Source organism: Peromyscus leucopus, unplaced genomic scaffold, assembly GCF_004664715.2.
Source record: "Peromyscus leucopus breed LL Stock unplaced genomic scaffold, UCI_PerLeu_2.1 scaffold_1571, whole genome shotgun sequence".
In the NCBI taxonomy this organism is placed as follows: domain Eukaryota; kingdom Metazoa; phylum Chordata; class Mammalia; order Rodentia; family Cricetidae; genus Peromyscus; species Peromyscus leucopus.
The window spans coordinates 15,145-22,304 of record NW_023504745.1 but is presented as its reverse complement, the minus strand read 5'-3'; the positions used below and the strand labels follow the sequence as shown (position 1 = coordinate 22,304).

The 7,160-nt window shown below is 44.1% G+C and overlaps 1 pseudogene; it reads left to right on the top strand.

Moving 5' to 3' along the window:
* The first annotated feature begins 1,401 nt into the window (after positions 1 to 1,401).
* Positions 1,402 to 6,518, top strand: LOC114689203 (annotated as a pseudogene).
* The last annotated feature ends 642 nt before the right edge of the window (positions 6,519 to 7,160 follow it).

Sequence of the window (7,160 nt, the reverse complement as noted above, 5' to 3'; positions counted from 1 at the left end):
TTCTTGTTACTGTATCCATCTGGTTTAGGTACCTGAGTAATACAGGCTCCTAGGATGCATCTGGAAGCATCCTTCCCCTTTTCATTTCATGCAATCGTCTGAGAAGCATTGATATCTTGGTGATATTTTATGTATGCTCTAACAAAGCTTTCCTGAAAATCATTAAGACAAAAAAGCCAGCCTCTAGAGAGACTTCTTACCTCTAGCCATCCTCAGAATGAAAGAGTACAAGAGTCTGTCTCCAGGAATCCTCAGACTGAATACAATGAGCTCCTGTCTCCTCCCATCTTATATTCCTCTCTCTGCCCAGCCATATCTCTTTAGGTCTACACCTTCCTAGTGCTGGGATTAAAGGTGTGAGCCATCACCAGCTGGCTCTGTTTTTCTTTTAGACTAGATCAATCTCATGTAGCCCAGAGTGGTCTTAAACTTATAGAAATTCATCTCCCTCTGCCTCCTGAGTGCTGGGATTAAAAGTGTGAGCCATCAACACCTGGCCTCTATGGTTAACTAGTGGCTTAGCTCTGTACTCTGATCTTCAGAGGTCTGATAGAAATCACCAATGAGTTTGTCTGGTCCTGGAGTTTTTGTTGTTGTTGTTTGTTTGTCAAGAGATTATTTTAAATTACTATTTCAATTTTGTTGCTTTTCTTTCTGTTTTAAATTAGTTCTTTGAGAATTTCATACAATATATTTTGGTCATGTTTATCCCTTGTTCCAATTTCTCTCAGATCTTCTATACTCCCTTTCCTGCCACCCAAATTTGTGTCTTTTTGTTTTGTTTTTCAGCATCAAGTACAGTTTCTGTTGTCCTTATACTTTTGGATATATGGCCTTCTACTGAAGCGTGGTCAGTCCCACCAGCAGGGGCCACACCCTTAAAATGTGTTCTCCCTCTCCTGGAATCTATAAGTTGTCAATAGCTCATCAGGGTATGACTTCTTGTTCGACCTCCCCTCTTCGTGCTGAGACTTTTTTCTGGAGTGAGCTTAAGCAGGTCACAATGCTGTAAACTCAGATGAGCAACTGCCCTGCTTTGTCCAGAAAACAGTTTGTATTGTCATCCACTGCCTCTGACTCTGACAGTCTTTCAGTTTAGGTGTTTTATAATTTCTTAGTTGAGTTTTGGTAGCTAATGTGTGTCTAGAAGTTTATTCTAGACTATTCCAATTCACTGGAACATTTTAAAAACATTCCCTAGTGATTGTCTCGATGTCTGGATTTCAGTTGTATCTCTGGTAATACCAAGTTATTTTGTCTCCCATATTATTAACTTGTATCTTAAAGTTTTCTATTAGTTTCTTCTTTTGTCTCTAATATTGTTAATTTGTATCTTAAATTTTTCTGTTAGTTATTTTGGTTAAGATTACCTCAATTATATTTATTCTTAAAATAATCAAGTCTTTGTTACTTTGGTCCTTGTATTATTTTAGTTTCCATTTCATCAATTTCTGCTCTGGACTTGAGCATTTCTTCTATTTCTTTGGGGTTTGGCTTGTTCTTGTTTTCCTATGACCATGACATGCATCATTAGGTTATTTTGGACATCCATATTTTTTAACCACAGGAATTTATACCTATAAATGTTTCTCCTAGACCCGCTTTTAATTCATTTTTATCTTGCATCACTAGTTCGTGTTGGTACAAGCATTTATATCAACAAAGATGAAGAAGTGGGAAGTGGCTCAAGGCAAAACCCTACAGCACAACTCCTTTCACGAAGAGGCTTTAACAGAGCACTATAAAATCCTAAAGACCCTTGGCCGAGGAGCATTCGGAGAAGTAAAGTTGGCTAGCCATCTACTCACCCAGACAAGGGTAGCAGTAAAAGTTCTTCCAAAAGGCACAAAGAATATCTTCATCAAATCAGAAATTGAAATAATGAAATCTCTAGACCATCCCAATATTATTAAACTTTTGCACATAATCGACACCACAAATAACACTTACATGGTTATGGAACATGCCACAGGTGGAGAGCTGATGAACAAGATTGTGGAGTTTGGCTACCTACCGGAGGAGGAGTCCCATAAGATATTTAAACAGATGGTGTGTGCCCTCCAGTATTGTCACAGTAAAGGGATTGCTCACAGGGATCTAAAGCCCGAAAATATTTTAGTGGATGGCAAAGGCAATATAAAACTCATTGATTTTGGGCTGGGCACCAAGCTTACCATGGGGCAGAAACTAGCATATTTCTGTGGGACCCTTCCTTATTGTGCTCCAGAACTCTTTGAAGGTGGAGGCTACGATGGCCGAGCAATTGACATCTGGAGTCTGGGGGTTGTCCTCTACTTTATGTCGACAGGGTGCCTCCCTTTCAAGGGAGTTACCTTTGGAGGACTAAAGGAGAAGATCTTGGCAGGAAAGTACTCTGTTGAATTCAAACTGTCGCCAGAGCTTTGGGATGTTATTGCTAAGTTGTTAACTGTAAATCCTGGACAAAGACCAAGAATAGATGACATTGTGAGTTTTCAATGGCTAAAGCATGGCAGTGAAGGTTCTCCCAATCCCTTTAGAGAGAACAATGAGGACTGCTACCTAGACCCCACTGTGATGGTCATCATGGGCGTCATCGGTTATAAGCAAGGAGAGATAATGGAATCTTTACAGGAGAAGAAGTTTGATCAAGTGATGGCCACCTACTTGATCCTTAGGCAGCAGTCACCCTGGCAAGACGACTTGATAAAAGATCTTCAGTCCAAGCAGTCTTCTGGAACCTTGAACCTTACAGAGCCTTCCACGATACCTAAAGGGACTATAAAGAGGGGATCTAGTGCCCTTATCCTTCCCACTTCTTCCATTTTGCCCACTCTACCTGAGAGTCCTGAGAACGACAAAAAGGGGAGAACACGGTATGGTATGCCTCCCACCGTGAACTGCCCTAACAAGAAAACAGCCCCAGTTCCCAGAATCTGCCCCTACTGTGTACAGGAGGCTAATTTCATGAACAGCACTTGGGGGATTCAGAGAGCACTATTAACACCTCTGATGAAATATGTACCAGAATGTCTTCAGCACTGGAAACTTATTCCAACAAGTTATCCCTGAATGTGTCCAAAGCTGGCCCTAACAAATCAAAGAACAAGGCGTCCTCACAGGAGGTTTTATCTCATCACACCCCAAAGGAGGAAGTTCAGTGCAAAGATGTCAATATACCAGGTGAAAATATCGCCTCATCTCTCCCACAAACCTCACCTCAAGAGGACCTCAGGGGGCAGCCCCACAGTGTGGCTACAGCTGGTTCAAAGAACAAAATGACCTCACAAGATATATCACCCCCATTCTCCAGCAAGGAGGCCCAGGATGAGGGTCCCATTGTACAAGAAAAAGACCTCAGCCCATCCTCCCCAGAAATACCCCAGGGACACCTCAGTGGCCGGAGGCAGACTGCACCCAGAGCCCCCTTTAGAAAGCGCATTTGGAAGAGCCTACAGAGCAGTATTATAAAAGGCCTAAGAAGTTTGTGTTGCTGCCTACCAACGGAAAAGAGGGAGCGCCTAGGCTGCAACAAAATCCTGCCTGTGAGCTTAAAGGACCACGGAGGCAGCCAAGGTGACAGGTAGGTGGAGAGGCTCCAATGCACTTATGTATCTAGGCCCTTTTTTGAAAATGGTGTTCTTTTCTTTAAAGAAAAAACTATTTACTATATGTGTGTGGAAATTAACTTGCAAGAATCAGTTCTGTCTTTATACCATGTGGGTCCTAGGGAATGAATTAAGGTCCCCAGGCTTGGGGTCAAGTACCTTTACTCACTACGCTATTTCCTGGACTAAATGATATGCTTTTAAATAAACAGATTGCAGGAATAGGTGATACTATATTATCACACCAGAAAGCAAATCCCACAGTATCCTTCCTGAGAAACTTGACCTAGATGTAGATAGACAGCAGAGGAGAGTGGCCCGAGGCTGGGCAAGGATGAGGAGAAGAGTGGGTGAAGAGAGCAATGGGGCAGACGCTCAGGAGGAATCAGACTGAGGGCCAGCACTGCACAGGGCCAGCACAGCCAAGCAGAAGACCTGCATATTCTCCTAAGAGGCCTCTTTCTTGTGTCTGTTTCAAGTGCTGTTGGAGGCACTGTGCTCCCCGTAAGCTGAAACCAGAGAGTGGAGAGCAGCATGCTGAAGATGCACGCGGCGCAGGAGAGCCAGGTAGGAAGTTTAGAAGCTGTGTTCCTATCACAGGCTGAAACTAGGAGCAAAGGGTTCCTGTGTCTGCAGATGAAGACAGGGGAGGAGGGGGCATGCCACACCCTTCTCAGATCACCTGTACCATGAGAACTGAGAAAGAATTCTGGGAGGTAGGTCTGACAGACTCATGATCCTCCTGACTCTCCCTTGTAGGTAGGTTCATGATGGCTGGTGGTGCCACAATTGTGCCAGTAAAGTGAAGCACTCTGTGGGACCGGAAGTCCTTTAAACAAGGATCCACGGAGTGCTGTGGTCATTAGGAAAACAGGCCTCAGAGGACCTTCCAAGCACAGAGAGATCATCAGTCCAGCTACCTGTCTCCAGGTATACCTATGAGTCATTAGAAGAGACAGCAGCACTGGAAGCAGAGGAGGACTCCAGAGGTCTGCCCAGTTTGTATGTGTTCAAGATGAATATTGCTGACCAGGTTGGAGCCAAAAACAGAGGGACGAGTTTGCATGGAGTGTCCATCTTGTGCTCATTTGGCAAGGTAGAGTGCGTGGGAACAGGTGAGTCCATTATTTATGGTGCAGCTCTCAGCACCATCCTGGCCTACTAGACAGCTTGCTTCCTGTTCCCACCAGATCCAGACACCTTCACACCTCACCCCAGCACTATTACTGGTGAACCTGCTTGTTGCTTTGCAACCTGAGTCATGTGGATGCACTCTTCTGTACTCTGTATCTGGACAGACACACACACACACACACACACACACACACACACACACACACACTCCTTCCAATGTACCTCATGCATAGTTGACACTAGTGAAGTTTGCTTGAATGGGAGAGGATTCCCATTCAAGCAAGGTAATTTCATATTCCATGTGATTTCCCTCCTGGAAATGCCTCAAATTCCTCTAACTCAGCTTGTTCCTGTCTCTATCCCCAACGCAATCACTTACCACCCTGCTCTACTGCTTCGCAGGAGCCATGTGAAGCCAGCACATGCCATGGTGCACATTTTGCCCCAGGGCATCCATTCCTGTGCAAGGTAAGACCCACCAGCTGTGCTTTGAGTGGAAGCAAGGTGAAGTCTGGAGTGTTTGACAGTTGGATTCAGAGATGGAGCTGGTTCTAAGCGTGATCGTGGATAGAATCTGTAGATGGAAAAACAATGGCAACCCCCAGCCTGACAGTGAGGGTGTTCCTCTGGGTGGCTCATGGTCTCCTGCCATATTCCTACCTCCTAAGATAACTCAGAGACACCTAAAGGGATTTAAGGGGTCAAATTCACAACCCTCCTTAGGCCCACACTGTAGTATACCCCAAAACCGCACCTTAGTACACCCCAAGATACTATTTTCAGCAGTATTTCATACAAAGATCCCAGCTGTTTTCTTTCTGACATCCTGTAGGGACATTGCTGTTGCTGAGGCTTTGTGTCCCCAGGCAGCAGGCTGGGAAAGACCTTTGCTGCCTGTGTGACCCTATACTGGGGCTATCTGAGAGACTCCTGGGACCATACTCAGCAAGAGACATTTTCAACTGGATGGTGCTTAGAGCAGGAGATGCCACTCAAGCCCTAACACACTGGATGGAAGGGGGACACACAGGTGACTCTCCTCTGCTCAGGCCATGGGGAAGTTATGATTGGTTACAGGGTGATGGACAACTGAGCATTTAGTAATCTTACCAAAATGCCATGTTTTCAGGTCTCCTTGATGGAAGAGGCTTCTTCTGATTGACAGAGAATTTGGGCCAGAAACTTACAAGCAGATGGACTAAGAGCAACAAGAGAAAATGTCTACTGATCCAGGTAGCACACAGGTCCTTGTACTAACTCCTTGTTTTGGTGGAACAGTGTCTGAGGCAACTTGGAGACTTACCTCACTGAGGTAATGCCTCTCTGTCCTGGCAGGAGCCATGTGAGAGTGAGGTGCTGCTCAATCCCCTCTATCTTCTGTATGCAGTCATCTTCTGTTACTGTTCCTTGATCACCTATGCAGGGACACCACTTCTTCATCAGAAATACTGCCAGCTGCAAGGGACAGACATAGAGAACACTGACAGTAATTTGAGGGCGTTTTATAGTGGGGCCCCTTTTAGAGAGTGACATCAACCAATACCTAGAGAACTGAACCATAAAGATAGTCTCTAAGGAAAGGTCCTAGACAGTGAGAGCTGAGTGACTGATGACTTTATGCATTGTGCATCCAGGTGAAGATCATCCATTGAAGATATGCTCAGAGCTTGGCATAAGATTGTTCTGCAAAGGTGTTACCAAGAAAGACAGGCACCAGACAAAAAGATATATGGCACAAATATCTGAATAAAGAGACCGTTTTCTTGCTACAATAAATTCCTTTGTATATTTGAAGCACATGCTCTGATGTCCTGATTTATATCTATATGAATATTTTGATGGTGGAATTGGTCAGCATGTCTGTCTTCTGAATGTACCATTTCTCCCTGTGGTGAGAGCAGCACTAATTCTCCATGATGCACTTTGGTCTTCACTCTGTGCATTAGATCTCTGCCCTCTTCCTCCTACATACTGCCTAGTCTACAACCTAGAAACATCTCTCTATCCTGCTATTATCACTAATGGAGAATTTTGTTTTAGGCTCCACATATGAAGTATTTCTCTCTTTTAAGGTTAATTTTTCATACCATAATGTCCTTCAGGTTGGCTCAAGTTGACCATAAGTCTCAGTATCACCCTTTCTTTTTCTGAGACAGTGTCTTGCTATGTAGCCTAGGTTGACCTACAATTCCTGATACTCCCGTTCAGAATCCTGGATACTGGGGTGACAGGTTTGTACCTCCTGAATTATAAGGCCTAACTACATTCTTCTTCAACAGACATGTGGATGTATGGTAGATACATTATTAAAGGATTAGGTTTTGATTCATTTTGAAATACTTCCATTTTTCTCTGCAGTTGTCCTAGCTCAACATCATCAAAAAGATCCTTATAATTGGGTGTGGAAATGCTCACAAGAGCCCTGACTACTAATCACAA